Here is a 23,355-nt window from a genome sequence, read left to right as displayed (position 1 = left end):
GGTTGCATTCCTTGTGCTTTCTTATATTGTTTATTGGCTGATTGTATTCTGTAATTGTTTTCTTTCCCCTAGTAGTATTTGACTTGTATTAGTATTGTTAAGGGAATTGTATCACGTGTTATCCTGTATTTCTTCTTTCTGTAACCCCCTTTTGTCCGTTAGATTCTCCAAATAGTGTATTTAGTCCCTATCTCCTCCCTTTGTTATATCCTTGTCTCGAGTCTCATTCGCATTAAGCGATAAAGGTTTATTACGGACATTGTCCTTAAAAAGGTGCTCGCAGTTAAGGGATTAAGTACTGCGAAGGGATATCCTATTACTGGTACTGATCCAGCGTGTACAACACACGGAAAAGGTCCACTACCCTGCGCTACGCTTTGTTCGCACGTAGATAGGGATAAAGGGTATGCAGGTTACGGAAAGAGTACGTAAACTGCGCATTTCACTTATTGTCCTTCTGGTTATATTAATATCGGTATTAACAATTGCGGGCTTCGTCCGGGCGTTTCATACTCTAGAACACTGTACCAAGCGCACGACTTGAGCCTATACCAGCAAAAGGGTGGAAGTGATCATTTAACCATTGCTGGAGAGGCCAAGTCCGCGCGGTACAGGGTTTGAGAGGTGCTAGCATATGAACCCGAGGCATAATAAGTGAAATCCAAAGAGAAATTATGTTACGTGTTTAAAGTATATAAAGTGTTTAGTAATCTGTACTTCTGCCTGCCACAAGTAGTTTAACAGGGTATAGTGTCTTGAATTGCTTGTTTATTATAGCATATGTACCGCGCGCGATAAAGTTTCGCACACGTGGAGGCAAAGGCCTGTGTTTATTATAGTACATAGAGGATCCCTTCTGTGCAAAACTATAAGCTCTTATTGTAAGTTACTGCAGGGCCTTTAAAGTAACGTGAAGCGTCTACAGTGTATTACGTAAGGTACGCACACACGTGCTTACGTTAGGTAATTTTGCATCTTTGTACGTAATTTACGGCTTTAGTGCGGGATTTATTTCGCATCTTTATACGTAACTTTCGGAACGAGTTAAGGGATTCATTTCGCACTTTTGCGCAATTACTGCATTCAGCGAAACCCGATCGCGACCTTACAAATACACTGTAGAACACGTGGGTGGCCGATTCATCGGCGGCCTGTGAACAGGTTTTAACAAACACATGTGCATACGTGGCTGTTCGCGGGCACTGCACATGCAGCACACATAGGAGCCCAGAGGTGGCTAGTATTAATCACAAGCTCTATTTAAACGGTATATTAACATACTGTGGATAAAGCGGTAATTAATAAAAGTAAAATTTTTGGTTCATTTTTCAAAAGCCAGCAATTCAAGCATCATTTTAATAGATTCCTATAACCATTTAAGGGGTTTATACCTGCATAAGTATCCGGTGAGAAACTACCAACCAGGGAAAATTTTCTGTACAGAAATATTTAAAGTTTAAACGTAAGGCCCAGGTGAAAATAGCATCCAGTGTGAAAATCATTGGGTGAACGGGTGCATGACGGTGTAACTCATAGCGCTATAGAAATCAGAGATAGAAAGTGTGTGTTCAGATAGGACATAGGCGGTACGTGATGACGTACCCATAGGAACTGCCCCTTTTATAGATCCGCCTATTTGGATTTATCGGAAGGGTGCAAGAAGCTAAATCAGAACCCAGTGATCTGATTAACTCTATTTAGAGATACCAGTTTTGAGGATACAGGATAAAACAGTTTTTTTGTGTTCTGCAAAACATGGCCGCACCCTGCAAGTCGACTAGCGATTCGTTTCTAGCCGTAAGCAAGTGGTGATTGAGTAGACGCAACCTCGTAGAGTGGGCTTAACGCTTAAGTGCGGAATAGTGCCACGCTACGGAGAAGGAGTGTTTTGGGAGCGACTCATAGACAAACGAACCACCGGCCTCTGCTAGCTGTGAACTTTTAATTCCTTTAACAATGGGGAATAACGGGTCACACAGGGAAGCTGTGCTACTTAGGGAAGAATCACGCCGACCAAAAGGATCGGCAGCATTCATTATGTGCAGGAAGCACGGTGAACGAGCAGTTGTTTACCAAGAGAAATGGAAGAAGATGACACAGGGCAGCAAAGTAGAATTTCCCAGTGTTGGTAGTTTTGATCCAGAAATCTTATCTGCAGTTAAAGATAAAATATGTTTACTCTCTTCACGTAGAAAAAGAGTGAAACACATTGAAATACTTAATTTGTGGCAGAAGGAAGGCCAGGAACAAAGGGGAATTGGATGCCCAGAAATTGCAGGTACAATCAGCCGTAGGAATGCAACCGCAACCGCTCTACCCCCCCATATGTGCCGGAGGGGTTAATAACCGCTAAACAAAATATGAGTAAAGATGTAACCATTACTAACCTGTACCCTGTTTTATCCCCTTACAAGGAAACCAGAGAGGAAAATGATCTGCTGTTGACATCGGCCGTCTCCCATGCAATTAACATGCATTAAGGGAAGGCTGAATCAGCAAAACCTGCTGCTGGGGCTCCAGCACAGGAAGAGGAGACGGCTGATGCCAACCGCATAGTTGTAGACCCAGGTAAGAAAGCACCACACAGCACAGACACAATCGACCCCACACCAGGACCCAGTAATGCGGATGTGGTGCAAACATACCCAGTACGTACACTGGAGGTTCCCTATGGTAAGGCAGACAGAGAGGGTGTGATACCTACCAGGAAGATTACCATGTTAAATCCATGGACACGGTTAGAACTGCAGTCCATCCTTTCAGATTTCCCTGATGCTAGGAAAGATCTGGCATTGTGCCAGAAATTTGTAAGGGATCTGGGAAACTCTGATGAACCCACCAACAAGGATTGGAGAATCATGTTGAGAGCCTGTCTCCCTACCCACATAGACATCCCGAAATTCATTCAGGATAATGGGTTGAAAGTGGACAAGGAGATAAATGATGAGATCAACCAGGAAAATATACGCCTGATCAACTTGCAGTTGGGGGTACATTTTCCTACAGCAGTGGAATATAGCAAGATATTCATCATCAAACAAAAGGATGGTGAGTCCGCTAGCGAATATTTCAACCGGGGCTTGCTGACAGTATCCAAACACACTGGTGTCGCCGATTCTAAGGATAACCCAAACCTGAGGTTGTCTCTGTGCTAGTGGAGGGCTTAGAGACAAATTAAAAAACAGGGTCCAAACATCTTTTCCCAATTGGCGAGGAATGACAGTAGATGCCCTATGGGAATCTGCTGTCGATCATGACAAAACCGAGAGATACAAACAAAAAAATGAATGATGGTTAGCATCCAAGCTTTAACTAATGCCCCAAACAAGACCGCATACCAATCAAACACACAGGAAGAAACCCATGGTATGTTACAACTGCAACAGAGAGGGACACTTTGCCAACCAATGCAGATCAGGAAACCCCAGGAGAAACAGAACACATAGAAAGGACTGGGAGCCTCACCACGGTAGGTACCCAGCGCCTAGACACTGGGAGGAGGCAGACAGGTCCTCCCCATTTGATGGCTGACTCAGGGCTAAGAGCAACACAGGTGCGACAATAGGAAACAGTTCATACCTGTATCCTACAGCCAGTTAGAATGACACAACACCTTAGAGAAGAACCTCAGGTAAAGGTTGATATAGCTGGGGTAAGGCAAACCTTTTTGGTTGATACAGGGGCGGCCAGATCTGTTCTCAATACTCCTCTTAACTTGGGTTTCACTGATCAATCAGTAGCAGCAAATGGGGTAACAGGAAAAGTGCAACATTACCCACTGACGAAACCAGCAGAAGTTACAATCGGGCCTCTGCATACCAAACATTCTTTCCTGTTGGCTGCAGCGGCTCCGACTAACCTCCTGGGTAGAGACTTACTATGTAAGATGGGATGTGTCATCTACTGCACCCCCGATGGGGTATTTCTGGATACTCCTAGAAATCTTGCACAGGAAGTGCAAGATTTGCTGGACAGTCCTCAGAGGCTAATGTTGCATTTAACTGTTGTAGATTCGAATCCATCTAGGGTAGCTAAAATTACAGCACAAATACCGAGTTCCCTTTGGACTAAAGATGGACAGGATGCTGGGTTGATGGCAAATGTAGCTCCAGTAGAGATTTGTTTAAAAGAAGGCAGGATAGCCCCAAAAATACCACAATACCCTTTAAAACCTGAAGTCGAACTAGGTGTGTACCCTGTGATCCAACGATTGCTCCAACAAAAAATCCTAGTTCGAACCTCTAGCACGGCCAATAGTCCCATCTTTCCTGTGAAAAAGAGTGGGGGGAGGGGCTACAGACTAGTGCAGGATCTAAGAGGGGTAAACAAAGTAGTTGAGAGCCAATTCCCCGTAGTGCCAAACCCAGCTGTCATCCTGATGCAAATCCCACCTCACTGTACACATTTTACAGTCATTGATTTGTGTTCTGCTTTCTTCTCTGTCCCTTTGCACCCTGACAGCCAATACCTTTTCACTTTTACTTACAGAGGAGTACAGTATACCTGGACTCGACTCCCTCAGGGATTCATAGACAGCCCTAGCATCTTCTCCCAGGCATTGCATGATTGTTTACAATCCTTTCAACCCTTGAGTGGTTCAATACTAATACAATATGTGGATGACCTATTGTTGTGTTCTGAATCACTGGAGTCATCAGTGGATGACACTCGACAGCTGCTGATGCATCTCTCAGAGACAGGACATAAAGTATCAAAGGATAAATTACAATTATGCCAGGCCAGGGTTAAGTATCTGGGCCACTGTCTTACCCAAGGGTTGAGACACCTCACCGACGACCGAATCCAAGCGATTCAAAATATGGTACTGCCGCAGACCCAACACCAGATCCGTACGTTCCTAGGCATGTGTGGATACTGTCGCAATTGGATCCCAGGATTTTGGAAAAGTGGGAAATATCAATCAATGGCGCAAGATAAAAATACTCAAGTCTTTTTTGTGTTGTGTTCAGGCTCCTCTCCAGATGGAGTGATGGCGGTTTCTCAGGTGGGTGGAGTTTTCCAGATCACAGTGTTTAGCGTGCAAAAAATAAAATATAAAACACAACTTAGGATCCTGTGTCTGTGTCTATTTATTATAAACGCTCAGTTGCGTAATTATTATGGATGTGGGAATGAGTTGGATTCCCTTTGGGCGTACCAGAACTCACGTGGGTTTGAGATGGTATCCCTCTCATAAGGGTTTCTTTACTATATTGTCCAGATGGAATTCAACTTCTTTGTGAGTGTGTGGATTGCTCCCAACGTGTTCATATAATCTCGGTGAGAAAGGAAAAAATGTGGTGTCTGAGAACTACAGTCTCATTTAAGTGTACGAAAATTGTGATGTGAGGGCTGTATAGATATAGTGGACTATAACAGCATACCTCACTTACATGAGTGAAGAGAAGAGATACACACGTAAAGGTTTCTTTAGCTAAAAAAAGAAGCGTAACCCTACTCACGATATTTCAAGGGGTTTTCAAACCTATAAAGGTTTCTTTTCCCGTGTGGTATCCCACTGGTCTGGTGTCACAGGTGGGTGTATATTCACGATTTCAGTGCTCCCAGGTGTATGGAGTATTCACAGTGAAAAAGAAAAAATTGTGTCTGAGATCTACAATCTTGTTATGGGTGGGAAGGGGGGATACACACGTAAAAGTTTCTTTAGCTGGAAGAAAAAGTGTACCCCTACTCACAGAATTTCAAGGGGTTTTCAAACCTATAAAGGTTTCTTTTCCCGTGTGGTGTCCTGCTAGTCTGGTGTCGTAGGTGGATGTGTATTCACAATTTTAGTGCTCCCAGGTGTATAAAATATAAACAGATTTACCAGCATGAGAATTTTGTGTTATTCAACTTTTAGTGTAATCATACACCATATAAAAATGGCGTACCTTACTCACCCCTATTGGTAGGGGGCAGAAGGCCCGTAAAGGTATCTTTCTCCAATATAGTGGATATTAATCACTGGTATAGTGATATGGAGCCAAAGAGACAATTTGAAGTAAAAAATTCCATATGATTTAATAAAAAAACTTTACAATAGTCCCATGGGCAGGTCATGGGGACATATAAACAACATGAAGTCCAAGTATATCCAGAAAAATTACAACATCCAAGAAAAAAATAGGAAAAAAGAAAAAACAAAAACAAAGCTTTAAAAGTTCAGGTATACATACATCCAGGAGTGTGACTGCTCACTTTCCTCTGGCAGGATCAACGCGTTTCGGTCTAAGTGACCTTTATCAAGATGTGTCAGAGGGAAGTGAGAAGCCTGTATTTATTTGGTGAGCAGCCAATGAGGTTGGACAGGAAGTGACCAGGGTAATTTTTCCTGTAGTATCCAGCCAACATACATATTTACAATAAATAAATATATTTCATTAATGCAATGTATACAAACGATCTACAAATAATTAAAAATCCATATTGGTAATGTATAAAAAATTCCATAGATGACATATAGGTTAAAAAGAGTTCGTTGCCATGGTTACCCATTGCTACATCCGGTATTCGGGCCGGGGATGTGGGATTATATATTACAGGTTGAGTATCCCGTATCCGAGTATCCGTTATCCGAATTATTCCGAAAACCATACATTCCAGAAAGTGAAAAAAAAAAATTTTTTTTGCTAAAAACTAACTGGTGACATTTGTAACAGCACTACTGGTGACATATGTAACTGGCACTATATATGTGCAAGAAAATGATTGCTTGGCATTCAAATTCAATATCTGAGATAGTACACAAATTTTGTTTCATGTTTTGAAACCTTGTTTTTTGAACAAATAAAATATATTTGTGTGTATTTTATGTGGTAATAAAATATATTTGTGTGTATTTTATGTGTTTATACAGCATACATTCAAGATACCTCAAAATACATAATTGAAATATTAAAATATTCCGAAATACGGAATAATCCGTTATCCAAAATTCTCCTGGTCCCGAGCATTTTGGATACGGGATACTCAACCTGTATGGGCCGGGCGATCCCTCGTCCTAGTGATGTTTAGCAAAGTCCGTGAGACAATGTGGGTATGGAGGTATTTAGAAATAGTGCCGCCGCCGTACTGCGGGCATAATTTCTTATAGCCGGAAGCGGTGTTGGAACGCACTCAGCCGGAAGTGCTCGAAAGTGGTTGGTCGCGAGTGTAGCGCACTCATCTTCCTTCCAGCGTGTGACTGACTGTTTTTTCCTGCCTCCAGTTGTAGCTGGCGCGGGAACTTCCTGGAACGCACGCACTTGAACTCAACGGGAACTCTAATAATGAGCCCAATGAAACTAATAATAAAGAGAGACTCAAAACAAAGATTTTCAATTTGAGCTCCTATACACTGTCAGTGGAGGAAAATAACGTATTACAAAAAGGCTTAAAATACACCCCCACTAATCATATTAATACATTTGAATTGTATATTGATGTGCAGAGGTTCATCCGTAAACTCACCTAAAAGCGATTCTTCCATAAATAAGAAGGAACGGATAATCCTGAAAATGTATCCACAGGCTTTAAACCCAAGTCTATATTTTACCCTCAACACCACAAAGGGCCCTTTCTAGAGACATTTGCCACCTTAGTCCTAGAGGATGCAAAATCAATAGAAATCAATAAATCCCATTGATAAAGACGCATCAATTTGTGTATGTTTAATGTTATATGTTTCCCCATATGTTTCCCATAGTATTCCAAATGTAACCCTTCCCCCCTTTGGGTGTTCTCTGACCGAGACTATAGAAAAAAGTTCTCAGACTTCATTTAGAAACCAACGTTGGTACCCCCCATGACGTTGAACATAATGTCCTTGAAGGTTAACAGTCTTAATTCTCCACGAAAAAGAGCGATGGTGGTGCAATTTTTTAAAAAACAGAATATAAAGATTCTTCTGCTGCAAGAAACTCATTTTAAAAAAGAGCACCCCGCATTGTTATCTCGGGCATTTCCAGTGGCGTACTACGCCACGTCCGAAAAAAAAAAAAAGGGCACAGCAATCTTGCTGCATAAGTCCTTATCTTATAAAATAGAACAGACTTACTCAGATCCTAGAGGGCGGTATAACATCTTGGTACTCTCTATTGCTAACAAGTTTATAACAATTGCATCAGTTTACGTACCGAATGCAGAACAAAAGAGTTTTTATTTAGACTTTTTTAAACAGTTTAATAAATTGGCAAAGGGAAACAGAATTATAGCTGGGGATTTCAAAGCAATTATGGATCCCAAGTGGGACAGAGAAGCTATAAATCCACCGAGCTCTGTAGTAACTAGTGAATCCAAAAGATTAAATGAAATCATAACATCAAATAATCTATACGACGCGTGGAGGGTCTTATATCCCAAAGAACGTACATATACCCACTATTCAATCCCTCATAGAGTGTATTCTAGATTGAATATGTTTTTTGTGGATGTGAGGCTGTCGGGGGATCTCTCTAAGGCAGATCTCTTTGGACGGACCACCTGGCGGTTTCAATATCCATTCAAATGGATAATATAGATAGGACAGGCTATAAATGGAGACTTAACTCGTTTATGTTATCGAAACAGGATCATCAAAGGGAAATAGAAAAATCCCTAATGGAATATTTTCGATTTAATAACACAGCCGATTCATCACCAGCAATAATATGGGAGGCTCATAAAGCTGTAATTAGAGGCCAATTAATTAAATTAACTAAAGCACAAAAAAAAGAGACGATCAACTAGCGAAAGATTTGTACAACAAATTAGTGAGTTAACGAGTATCCATCAAAAGAACCCCAAGCGTAGTACAGGTTGAGTATCCCGTATCTGAGTATCCGTTATCCGAATTAATCCGAAAACCATACATTCCAGAAAGTGAAAAAAAAAATATTTTTTTTGCTAAAAACTCACTGGGGACATTTGTAACAGCACTACTGGTGACATGATATGTACCTGGCACTATATATGTGCAAGAAAATGATTGCTTGGCATTCAAATTCAATATCTGAGATAGTACACAAATTTTGTTTCATGTTTTGAAACCTTGTTTTTTGAACAAATAAAATATATTTGTGTGTATTTTATGTGGTAATAAAATATATTTGTGTGTATTTTATGTGTTTATACAGCATACATGCAAGATACTTCAAAATACATCATTGAAATATTAAAGTATTCCAAAATACGGAATAATCCGTTATCCAAAATTCTCCTGGTCCCGAGCATTTTGGATACGGGATACTCAACCTGTATACTAAGCAAATTATTAACGCTGAAAAGCCAGTTATATCAATTATACTCAGAAAAAACAGCAAAGACAATGAAATGGTTGCAATATAAATTTTATTCTAAAGGAGACAAAGCAGATTCCTTACTAGCACACCGAATTCGGAAACGAAGACAAACAGACCGTATATATGCAATAAGAGATGCCAAAAATAACCTCAACTATGACCTTCAGGTTATGTCTCAGAGATTCAGGGACTATTACTATGAATTATATAATATACCGAACATAACCACCACAGCGGAACTCGAGTCCCGATTTGAGGGGTTCATGTCATCATGTGACTTGCCGACTCTGACCGAGTCCCAATCCTCAATTCTAGAAGCCCCAATTTCCATGGAAGAAATTAAATCCACTATTAAAACTCTTAGAAATGCGTCCGCTCCTGGGCCGGACGGGTTTTCAGCGATTTATTATAAAAAATTCAGTAGAATTCTGGCACCACATCTAAAAACTCTTTTTGACTCAGTATCAGACGGTAAGTCACTGGATCCTGCTACAACTACAGCAGAAATAATAGTTATCCATAAACCTGACCGGGACCCTACCCTATGTAGCAACTATCACCCCATTTCGCTTTTGAATTCAGACCTGAAACTTCTTGCCAAAATACTAGCGAACCAACCGACCAGGTTGGTTTTATTCCAACTAGACAGGCTTTCGATAACATTAGGAGAGTCTTAGTTATCAATGGCTCTAGTACGCCGGCTCTAGTTATGAGCCTGGACGCAGAAAAAGCCTTTGATAGGGTGTCCTGGCTGTATATGAATCGTTTACTCCCGAGATATGGAATTAGTGGCCGCTTTATGAGTAGGGTACAAGCATTATATAGGAATCTTCTAGCAGCAGTTACGATAAATGGTGTTAAATCCCCCCTTTTTGAAATAAATAACGGCACCAGACAAGGCTGTCCCCTGTCGCCTATGATCTTTGCCCTTATGATCGAGCCATTGGCAGCTAAAATAAGAAAGGAAAATGACATAAGAGGTATTAAAATAGGTTCAGAAGAATATAAAACAGCATTATATGCGGACGATATCCTCTTGACCTTAACAGACCCATTACAGTCATTAAATAAACTATTTGAGATTATTGATGAATTTGGGATTATATCAAACTTTAAGATAAATACAGCTATAACAGAAGTCTTGGATCTTCATCTCCCGACTGCTATGAAAGAGAGTATATCGTCCACTTATACATTCAGTTGGAAAAAGTCTCACTTAAAATATCTGGGAATAAATATTACAAAAACTTATCATCAACTATACGATTCAAATTGTCCCAGATTAATAAATGAGATAGCCAATGATTTAAAGGGATGGTCAAAGATTCTAATCTCGTGGACTGGTAGAGCTAATATTTTAAAAATGAATGTGCTCCCCCGGTTGCTGTATTTGTTCCAATCTTTATCTATAAAAATCCCAGCCGGCAATTTAAAAAACCTACATAACCTACTTTCCCGTTTTCTTTGGCTTGGAAAGAGACCTCGGATTCGATTTAAAACTCTACAAAATGGAACCAGGGAGGGTGGACTGGGGGTTCCAAATTTGAAATATTATTATTATGCAGCACAAATAGCACAACTGATACTGTGGCATTCTAACAAAGAAGCACGTAGATGGGTCCAACTAGAATCAGAACTACTAAATGTACACTCTGTATCAACGTTACTTTGGCTACCAAAAAATTATAGACCCGGTATAGTTAAGAACTTTCCGGTTATCGAGTTTTCTCTCTCCTTATGGGATAAATTAATCAAAGATTACAAGCTTACTACCACCCCTACTATAATGCTCCCAATGTGGGATAACCCTCAGTTCCCAGTGAGTAAAGAAATAAATTTCAAAAAGAACTGGTTAAAAACGAACATCTTATTTGTTAATGAATTGGAAATATCTGGTAAATTTCCCTCCTTCGCAGAATTACAATCAAAATTTCAGGTGCCAGCTCAGTGCCTCTTTCAATATCTACAGATAAGTAGCTATATTCTATGTTCCCAACGGGCACAAAGAGCCCAATCGAAAACAGTAATTGAAGGACTATGCCTGAAGAGAAAAAATCTCTAAAGGCTTAATTTCGATTGTTTACCAACTATTTTTAAACCATGGGAAACAGAGTCGCTCTCCACGCGAAATTTCTTGGGAGTCCGAATTGGGGAAACAATTAGAGTCAGAGGCATGTACTAAAATTAAAAATAACCTGATTACGATCTCTCAGTCGGTACGCTTCAGAGAAAACGCCTTTAAGATCTATTCTCGTTGGTATCTGACCCCAAACAGACTAAAACGTATATTCCCCGGGGCAACAGATCATTGCTGGCGAGAGTGTGGGGGTAAAGGCAATTTACTGCATATATTTGGACATGCCCCCGGATTCAAGAGATCTGGAAATTCGTACTTGACCTAATCCAACAAACAACAAGGATTGAGGTCCCCTGGTCTCCCGAATATGTATTGTTCCCCTTAAATATTCCAGGGGCGAAACCCTCTTCGCATAAATTTATATGGTTTCTGCTGAGTGCGGTAAAAATAAAAATAGCCACCAATTGGAAAACAAATACGATGCCATCAATAGTAGCTATAAAAGAGATGATATGGCATCTTTATCATATGGAATACCTTTCGAGTATTGTGGAAGAGAAAGTAGACACCTTCAAAGATATCCGGTCCCCATGGTTAGCATACCATAATCTTATCTTTTGAATGGGGGCCATAAGGGTAGAGAAAGACTCGGATTGGGAGGTAGCCCATGGAAGGTCTGTCTGTTTTTTCTTTTTTTTTTTCTTCTCCCTACTCCTGTCGTTGCTCCTTTTTTCGTGTTTGGTTTTCCCTTGCTCTTTTCTCTATTAGATACTCAAACTCAGAACACCCTCATCCCCCCTTTCCCCTTTCCTCTCCCTTTGTTGTCTTTGTACTAGTGTTTATAGTGTATAACAGATGGACGTATCTATCCTTCTTATTGCAAGTTTTGATAAAGGCTACTGGGATAGGGAGACTCGTATGTTAGATAAGATGTAAGCGAGCTCATCGAGCTTCCCTATCGAAGTTATTGTCTGGTACGTCTTTTATTGTCTTAGTCTAATTATTTGTTGATTTATGTATTGTATTATGTGATATAGAAATGTTAAATAATAATGAACTAATACATTTGTGGTATATGTATATTGTGAATTACAATTAAATAAAAATAAAAAAATTCTATGAAAAAAAAAAGAAATCAATAAATCCCATTCAAATTTATTGAAAAAAGAAAGAGAGGCCATACACTCGTTAAAGGATAATAAAAACATCACGATGAAACCTGCAGACAAGGGGGGGTGGTTTTAAATACATCTAATTATGAAGCAGAAGTCATGCATCAATTAAATGATGCCAACACGTATAAGAAACTCAGAAATGACCCAACCACCTCCACCCTTCCCAAATTACAACTATTGGTCAATAAAGCACCAGAAACTGGCGTTATCAATACAGGGGAGGCAAAATTCATAGTGAACGAAAGACCTCTTACCCCTGTTCTGTACATTCTTCCAAAGGTACACAAAAAATTGGTCGACCCTCCTGGTCGACCAATTATATCAGGAATAGACTCCCTTACCGCCAACTTGTCAATGCTTATCGACCACCACCTCCAACCCCTGGTCCTTCTCAACAAGTCCCATTTGAAGGATACTGGGGACTTTTTGAAAGGCATATCGGCCATTAAGTGGGAAGAAGGTGACCTGTTGGTCACAGCTGACGTAGGGTCATTATACACCATCATCAATCATGATGATGGTGTAGAAAGTGTTAAACATTTTCTGGAAGGGTCAGATAAATCAATGTCCCTTCAAAACTTTATTGTGGAGGGCATTAGATTTATTTTACAGAATAATTTCTTTTTGTTTGGTGAAGAATTTTATTTACAGAAAACCGGCACCGCAATGGGCACCAGATTCTCCCCGAGCTATGCGAACATTTTTATGGGCGCTTGGGAGCTTGATACCATCTGGGCTCCCAATCAATTCGGGGCGAGTCTGGTGTCCTATATGCGTTACATTGACGACATATTTTTTGTTTGGAGGGGTGACAATGACACTCTCAAGGATTTTTGCACATTTCTAAATAAAAATGATCGCAATATATTCCTTTCTTTTGAAATACAACCAGCCCAAATTAATTTCCTGGATATCACGGTTTACATCAAGGACGGGATCCTCAAATTCAAAAACTATATAAAACCCACCGATTCAGGGTCATACATTCCCTATTCCAGTTGCCATCATGACCACTGGCTTAATTCGGTACCCACGGGGCAATTTAAAAGGCTAAGAAGAAATTGCCTCGATGATTCTGTCTATATCACACAGGCCCTGGAGATGAAAGAGAAATTCTTGGCCTGTGGCTATAAAGATAACATTATAGCCAAGGGCCTAGCACAGATCCAAGTAGACCAGGAAACAGTAGGAGCTAGCAAACCACCTTGTAAGCCCAAAAAAAGAAAGGACGATAGTTATGCATATGCCTTTATAACAACCTTTACGGATGAACATAGAAAAATAAAACGTATATTCAGAAAGCATTGGGATATAGTGTTGAGGGACCCTATTTTGGGGAAAATTGTCCCGGAAAAACCAAAACACATTTACCGACGAGCACCCAACCTCCGCACCAACCTGGTGAGGAGTAACTTCCAATCGAATAATCCAAAACCCGGAATAAAATCTAAAGGGTTCTTTAGATGCGGGACCTGCCAAGGTTGCAAAAACACCAAAAGCCAGGGCAGCAGCAAAATAGAGGAATATACCATAAACGGATATAACATCAAAGTAGGAGATTTTGTGACATGTAGCACAAAAAATGTGATTTACATGGTGAGGTGCAGCTGTAACAAATGTTACATAGGGTGGACCTCCAGGCCCTTAAAAGTTCGTCTTAGCGAACATCTGAGGAACATAAAAAAGGGCCTGGAGACCCATGCCCTATCGGCACATTTCAAAATGGTCCATCAATGCTCAACAAAAGAAATTGTAGAATTTGGTGGCCTTAAAGCCATCAAAGGAAACCTTAGACAGCCTGACTGTATGGTAGCCCTGGACTCAACAGTGACTTTGAACTAAAGTGGTTCTTATAAGGTCGCTGAGTCTACTGGGTAAATACCATGCTATGTTCTGATATCCTGTATACTGTAAATGTATTTATAAAATCTGTATTCTTTACTTTAGTGGGCCATTATACACAGTTATGTGCCTAGAGCTATAACACACATCCCCCCAGTTGAGTGTAACGGTCTGGTTGTGATCTAAGATAATACAGGGACATTATGCCCCTGGAATAGGAGTCCAGAAAGTGAACCACGTCCAAAAAAAGCACATACTAGACGACCATTTCTATTTATTACAGTTCTAATATGGAATGTAATTCACCATACTGGGATTACTATCTTTCCAGACATACCACCAGATGTTTACACCTTAAAGGTACAAGGGAAACATCTGTTCACCTTGGTGACCGGAGAAACCATTTCATCGGGCATGTTGCCACATAGATAAATACCATAGTTTCTTTTTAGATTACCGGACCCCATATAGAGTTAACCGCCACTATATAGTGAATGTACATTGAATGTTTGGCTATTTTGAGAGTCTCATTCGGTTATTTATGTTTTTCAGGGGAAATTTCTTTTTTTTTTTTTTATTTAATTTTTATTGAAAAGTTTTTTTCGCATTCACATACATAGCAACAATACATTACAATTATGACAAAGACATATAACGTACAACAGACATAAGTAGTGCAGCATAGAGCTTTCTTCAATCAATTCCATTAAAAAAAGCAGGAGCCTTTAGAATTGGCAGGCCAGATACCCTGATTTGGTAGCAGTTTCAATTCTGTCATTACGCAGTATACAAATATACATATCATTATGCGGAAGCATTCTTCCAGGAACTTGATAACAAATGTTTTACCATTGATTTTCTAAACTGGGGTCGGTTCCTCCCTCCGTCTTCCCCCCCTCCCTCCCCTCCCCCCTCTCCCCATCTCCCCATCTCCCCATCTCCGCTCACCTTAGAGAAAAGAGAAGAGAAAAAAAAAAATATATACAAATGTGCTCTTTGTGATTCAGTATCAGTTATTTCACTTATATATAGGTCGCAAGACTAATTCACAGTAACATTCCATGTTACTGCCCCTCAGAGTTGGGAATATTTCTTTTAATGTGCCTGTGCTTTTGCCAGACCCTTTCATTACGCCCCTTTTTTCTTTTTCCCCCTTTCCTCCAAAAACAAGCAATGTATAATATGTTTTATCTATGCAGCTACTAAATTTTGCTTTAACCGTTTTTGGTATACATTGTGCAATGTTTCATTTAAAGTGCATTTACATGTGCAAATTCAACTTTTATTTTTCTACCCCCTACCCTACCTTCCCTTCCATCCCTCGTACCCCTTCCTCCCGCCCTCACCCCCCCATCCCTTTTCCCCTCCCTACCCCCCCTTCCCACCCTCACCTCCTTCCCCACCCTATTATAGGTGTTGTGTAACGTGACAGTGTGCAAAATCAACCGTGGTACCAAAAAAAAAAAAAAAAGCCGGGAAAGGAAATAGAACAAGGCCGAGAGGAGGAGTTACATAGTATAATATCTTGAATAGTACCATTTCTCCCATATACCATAAAATTTGTCTATAGCGTTCCTGGAAGAGTACACATATCGCTCATGCATCATATTTATATTAGCCAAAGCAATCCATTTCTGGACTCCTGGACTTTCTTTCGCCATCCACCTACGGGCGATAGTGACCTTGGCTATTGCACACAAATTTATCAATAGCTGTCGGAACCCCGACGGGACAGAACTCGGCCATACCCCAAGAATAATTGTCAACGGACAAAATTCTTCACCCGCCAACCCGATACTCATAAGTACCTTGCCTACATCTTGCCAAAACTTCTGTACATCACAACAGTCCCACAACAGATGCCAAAACCCACAACCCATGATATGACACTTCGGGCATCGACTACAGTAATCCTGTGAAAAACCAGAAATCCTGTCAGGTGTTAAGTATGTGCGATAGAGAATATTTAACTGAACTTGCTGAATTCTTATAGAGTTGGTAGACATACGAGGGACGTCCAACGCTACCCTCCAATCTTCGCTATTGATCTCCGGAATATTTACCAACCACTTATTAGTCAACCCTTCCATGTTATCTGTTTGCGTATTTATCTGGAGAAATTTATACCATTTAGAAAGACATTTGTTGTTGCCTATAGTTTTCACAAAATTTTTCAAAGGGGATTCGGCCAGAACAATTTGTTTCGTACGGTTTTCTTGCGCTAAGGCACTCCTCAGCTGCAGGTACCTATAGAACATATGTTTAGGAAGTGCAAATTCCAGCTGCAGCTGAGAGAAGTGCCTCAGCACATTCCCCTCAAAAACCTGGCCCACGGCATCAACTCCATAACACCCCCATATTCTTCCTCCCTGATTTGCATTCAAGCTGCAAAGCTGGGTCATAGAGAAGATGTGAGTGTCAGGATCGACCCCGTCGAACCCCATCCTTTTACATGCCCATTGCCATATATACCGTAATTGTTTAACGAATGGGGGAAGTTTGTGGTGGCCACCCTGTTTTAGAATAGCCTGTAGCAGGGAATGATTAGGAAAAACATTGGCAACGTACTTCTTAAGCTCTGCTGAATACTCATTTCCGGTTATCCAGGTTGCGAGGTGAGTTAATTGGGCTGCGTAATAATATGTTTTGAAATTAGGCATAGCAAAACCTCCCTCACTACGCTCTCTACACATAAACGACATTCTAATTCTAGGAGTTTTGTTTTTCCAAACAAAAGATGAAATTACTTGATGAATTTTACGAAACGTTTCTTCTTTTATTAGAATGGGAGAGTGAGTAAATATATATAGCAATTTGGGCAAAATCACCATTTTTATTAGATTAACTCGACCTAAGATGGTTAATGGGAGGTGCTGCCAGTTTTTACATCTGATTTTAGATTCTTCAATTATGGGGTCTAAATTATGTATAATATAGTCTGAAGGATTACTTGAGACAACTATCCCTAGATATTTAAATTTATCCACCACAGGGGGACAGAACTCACAGTCAAACCCACTTTGATTTGCTGTCCCAGTCATTAGAAGCTGTGACTTGCCATAGTTAATGGTTAAACCGGAATAACCGCCAAACTCCCGTATACTTCCAATAACCTGGGGCAACTGATTTATATGGTCGGTCATACCGACCAATAAATCGTCTGCATATAGCGATATAATATTACTCAGAGGACTCCGGCTCTCACCCGTTAAGCCCAGTGACAATCGCAATTTACATGCGATTGGCTCTATGGCGAGCGCAAATAACAAAGGAGAAAGTGGACACCCTTGACGGGTGCCCCTGGAAAGTGGAAACAAGTCAGACATATGGCCATTAACCAGAACCCTAGCTTTAGGAGATTGGTACAACCTAAATATCCAGTTTATAAATCTAGGGCCTATCCCGAAGGCTGATAGAACTTGCCTCAAGTACGGCCATTCCACAGAGTCAAATGCTTTATTAGCATCGAATGACACGATAGCGACTGGGGTTCCAAGTATATCTGCCATTTGTAGGTACATAAATAATCTCCGAAGATTTATTGCAGTAGATTTACCGCTCATAAATCCGACCTGATCTGGATGAATTATCTTACTGATCACGGCATTTAATCTACCAACGAAAATTTTAGCAAAGATTTTTGCATCTGTCGTGATCAGGGAGATAGGACGATATGAATCCACTAGTGATGGGTCCTTGCCGTTTTTAGGGATGACAGTAATGATTGCCTCTGTCATTGAACTGGAGAACCCACCCGCCAGGTCCATTTCCCGAAAATAAAACAACAGCTTGGGGGCAAAAATCCCCTCAAACTTTTTATAGAATTCTGCGGGAAATCCATCTACTCCCGAGGCTTTACCGGTTGGGAGGGACTTAATCGCTGCCACTACCTCCTCAATAGTTACCGGGGCGTCTAGCATATCCCTATCCTCATTAGAAAGGACTGGAAGATCAATGCTGCCAAGATAATTTTTTATATCATTACTCCCGTGCGTAATTTTGGTATCATAAACCTTACTGAAATGTTCACAAAATGCCCCTGCAATCTCAGACGCAGTAGTGACCACCACTCCCGTATCTAAGCTTATTTTTGTAACTATACATGATGGCCTATCCAACCTTGACAGGTATGCCATGTATTTACTAGCTTTATCAGTGTTCATGTAAAACTTATGGGAATCATTCAACAGTTTATGGGTCATCATGGTCTGTAAATGTTCTACCCATGCCCGCTGGGCATCCAACCATTCATTTCTAGTAGCCTCAGTATCCTCTCTCAGATATTTCTGCTCTTTAACTGTCGTTTCATCCTCTAACAAGACGGCAGCTTCACGGTACCTCCGCTTTGCTTGCGCAATCTTTTTTATACAGATCCCACGTATATAGGCCTTTGAGGCGTCCCAAACCGTCGAGGGCTCCGCGGAGCCGCTATTTGACCCGAAGAAACCATCAACCATTGAGGACACCTCCTCTACGTCATTAAATTGCGATAACCAAGAGGGATGGAGTCTCCAAAGTCTGACACCTGTATTAGCCGTAGGGTTAATCTGCAGCAGTACGGGGGAATGATCTGAAATTCCGCGGGCCAGGTACTCAACTGAGGCTATATTCATAAGAACATTTCTAGACACAAAAATATTATCAATCCGTGAAAATGCATTATGTGGCGGTGAATAGAATGAATATTGTTTGACATTAGGATGATTCTCACGCCATGTATCCCACCAGTCAAATTCAGTTATGAATTCAGCGAGTTTTGTTTGCCGACCATCACTAGGTCCCCTTCTACTCCATCTATCTAAGTTGACGTCCATCACAGCGTTAAAATCTCCCAAGCATATAACGAAGCTATCAGGGCGCGCGGCAGCAAAGTTAACCGCCAACCTCAATACCTCAAGCGAAAAGGGAGGAGGAGTATATATGGCTAGAATACAGTATCTAATTGTCTCGATCCGCCCGTCTAAGAAAACATACCGACCCCTTGGGTCAATACTAACCGCTAGCAGGTCAAAAGCAATGTTCTTTTTGATAATGACAGTAACCCCCCGGGATGATGAGGAGAATTGCGAGTGGAAGGTTCTGCCAATCCAGGGCCGCCTCAAAGCTAGTGTTTTATCCCCACTGAGGTGGGTTTCTTGAAGACAAATTATATTGGCTGTGGATGCCCTGCATTGGTTGAGAACCAGCGAGCGCTTAATCTTCTCATTCATACCTCTTACATTCCATGTCATAAACCCTACCATGACTTAGACTGTATATATTTTGCCAGCAGGACATACTGATCCTGCCAAATCTGACTGTACTTGTCCCCACTTTTCTGGAATTGTTGATAATAAGTAAGAAGAATCAGTTTAACGACAATCTGCACTACATACATAAACCACACATTCTACCCCCCAACAAAGACAATACATACAACATTAAACATTCTCCCGCCCACCCGCGCCCTCCCTGTATTACCTACCCGTTTAGGTATACCTATGATCTAACCCCCCTATCGATTTGGACTAATTACTTATGTAGCCACCTCACTAAAGCGTGCCTAACCCTCTGGTTTATATCAAACATTATATCCATTTTTCACCCTCCCCCCCCCCCCCAACCAGTGCCCAGTACTCTGGCATTTTCATATTCCTCATATCGTATACTCATCTTTTCAAATCATTAATCCAAATACACTGAGAGATGAAATCAGACAATATTGCTATGCCTGTAAGAAGTATCTTTCATCTTAAAGACTCTTAACACTCTTCAAGCATAGAAGCAATTTCCCAGGCGTCGGAGACAGTCCCCTACTTATCAGAGAGCTGCCTCCGACCCGGGAAAGTCCTATCAATCCAGGCGGCCGCCTCTTCTGGGGAATAAAAAAATTTAGCTTCATCATTTTGAATCACCCGGAACTTAACAGGGTACAGCATAGCATATTTAACATTTAATTCCCGCAGTCTTGCTTTAATGTCTCGAAACCCGGCTCTTCCCTTCTGAACATCGTAGGGCAGATCGGGAAATGCTGCGATTTTTTTCCCATTGTATGATAGGTCCCCCATACTCCGGGCGAGTCTTAGGATGTCGTCTCTATCCTTGGATTGGAGTACCCGAACAATTAAAGTCCGATGAGGACCCCCGGGTATTGGTGGCCTTGTTGGAACACGGTGTGCCCTTTCTATTGAGAACATAGGTGAAAGGGCCTCATTCCCCAAGCTTTTGCGAAGCCAGTCCTCTATAAACTTTTCAGGTGTGGATCCCTCAACCTTCTCTTCAAACCCAACAAAACGAATGTTATTTCTGCGCATTCGTCCCTCCATATCTGAGACTTTAGTGCGCATTTCAGATAATTTTTCCGATAGCATTTTAACCTGGGTGGTTAGGGGATCCACCCTACCCTCAATCTGCGACACCCTAGATTCCACCTCTAACACTCTCTGGCGAACCTTTTGCATATCATCTCGAATCAGCATTATGTCCGATTGGACCTTGTTTATTTGCTCAGAAAGCCGTGTTTCGCTGGTGTTAATAGCCTCCAATACCTGTGACAATGTAATTTCATTTACTACCGGTTCAGTGCCGGCTTTAGTAGGGGTGTTCTGGGGGGTAACATTTCACGAGGCATTTGCACTCTGGGCCTGTGATCGAGCATATTTCTCCAGCCTTGCGGCTGCTGCGGTCTGGCCCGTCTTCCCCATTAGAGCTTTTTTTTTTTTTACCACACGCACACTTTAAGGGAATGTGAGATTTATATCTATCACGTCCTCCGTGAAATTTTTAATTGAACAGTCACATACCAGTTGCAGTCAATATATTGGCGCGTATGGACTTACTAAACTTGAGCTCAAACGACAAAAAATTACTCCACAGAATACAGGCACACCAGTACTATAAATCGACTAAAGTTCAGAGACACAGCCTGCTTTTAGCAAGTTGACTATAATACAATTGTCTCACAAATGCCAGTAATACTTGCTGTTTATGTAGACTTCCGACTGTAAGCCCAGTGTCTTCATGCACAAGGTATCAGCCTGCACTGGTACGGCAGCACACCCTGTCCTCACTTACAGGCGTCCACTAAACAGGTGCCAAACGGTTCTCAAATGGAATCACTTGCTGCTGGTGTACGCTATAATGCAAGACAAGGCCTCTGCCCCGGCTGACCTTCCTGGAGGGATGTCCCATACGCTGTGACGACTGTACCTGCAGTCGCACTTTGCTGCAAAGCAGGGCCATCGCTGACCGGGTGATTAGGAAGGCTCTTTGTCGGCGTCTGTACTTCGAGGGCGCTGCATGCAGGGACACGCCAGTACACGCTGGCTCGCACCGTTCAGGGCTCCAACCGCTGACGTCACCGGCGTGATCCTCGCTCTATGCGCCGTATGGACGTGCGCCTGTCATCCGGCTGTGGAGCGGCTTCACTGTGCTGCAGCATACACGCACCTTGGAAGCCGGCGTCTGCGAGTCAAGTAAGCGGACACTGAGCGGGGGAAAGGGGGGGAGAAGGGAGCATGGAATTCCCGGCTGGAGATCACAGCACCAGAGGGTCAGAACGACCTCCCTCACGTGCACGCCGTCGTGGCTCCGCCCTCCCTGACTGCCTTTCAGGGGGAAATTTCTGATTGCCATGGTAACCCAGCGATACATCCGGGCATCAACTTTTAGTCACCCTATCAGGAACTACTATCATCATATGGAACGCACTAACCCCTCCCTTGGCGTGCGTTCCAGGAAGTTCCCGCGCCAGCTACAACTGGAGGCAGGACAAAACAGTCAGTCACACGCCGGAAGGAAGACGAGTGCGCTCCAGTCGCGACCAACCACTTTCGAGCACTTCTGGCTGAGTGCGTTCCAACACCGCTTCCGGGTATAAGAAATTATGCCCGCAGTACGGCGGCGCCACTATTTCTAAATACCTCCATACCCACATTGTCTCACGGACTTTGCTAAACATCACTAGGACGAGGGATCGCCCGGCCCATAATATATAATCCCACATCCCGGCCCGAATACCTGATGTTGCAATGGGTAACCATGGCAACGAACTCTTTTTAACCTATATGTCATCTATGGACTTTTTTATACATTACTAATATGGATTTTTAATTATTTGTAGATCGTTTGTATACATTGCATTAATGAAATATATTCATTTATTGTAAATATGTATGTTGGCTGGATACTACAGGAAAAATTACCCTGGTCACTTCCTGTCCAACCTCATTGGCTGCTCACCAAATAAATACAGGCTTCTCACTTCCCTCTGACACATCTTGATAAAGGTCACTTAGACCGAAACGCGTTGATCCTGCCAGAGGAAAGTGAGCAGCCACACTCCTGGATGTATGTATACCTGAACTTTTAAAGCTTTGTTTTTGCTTTTTCTTTTTTTTCCTATTTTTTCTTGGATGTTGTAATTTTTCTGGATATACTTGGACTTCATGTTGTTTATATGTCCCCATGACCTGCCCATGGGACTATTGTAAAGTTTTTTATTAAATCATATGGAATTTTTTACTTCAAATTGTCTCTTTGGCTCCATATCACTATACCAGTGATTAATATCCACTATATTGGAGAAAGATACCTTTACGGGCCTTCTGCCCCCTACCAATAGGGGTGAGTAAGGTACGCCATTTTTATATGGTGTATGATTACACTAAAAGTTGAATAACACAAAATTTTCATGCTGGTAAATCTGTTTATATTTTATACACCTGGGAGCACTAAAATTGTGAATACACATCCACCTACGACACCAGACTAGCAGGACACCACACGGGAAAAGAAAACCCCTTGAAATTCCGTGAGTAGGGGTACGCTTTTTCTTCCAGCTAAAGAAACTTTTACGTGTGTATCCCCCCTTCCCACCCATAACAAGATTGTAGATCTCAGACACAATTTTTTCTTTTTCACTGTGAATACTCCATACACCTGGGAGCACTGAAATCGTGAATATACACCCACCTGTGACACCAGACCAGTGGGATACCACACGGGAAAAGAAACCTTTATAGGT

This window comes from Crinia signifera, chromosome 5 (assembly GCF_055691185.1).
Source record: "Crinia signifera chromosome 5, ASM5569118v1, whole genome shotgun sequence".
NCBI classification, from domain to species: Eukaryota; Metazoa; Chordata; class Amphibia; order Anura; family Myobatrachidae; genus Crinia; species Crinia signifera.
This window is presented reverse-complemented; position numbering follows the sequence as displayed.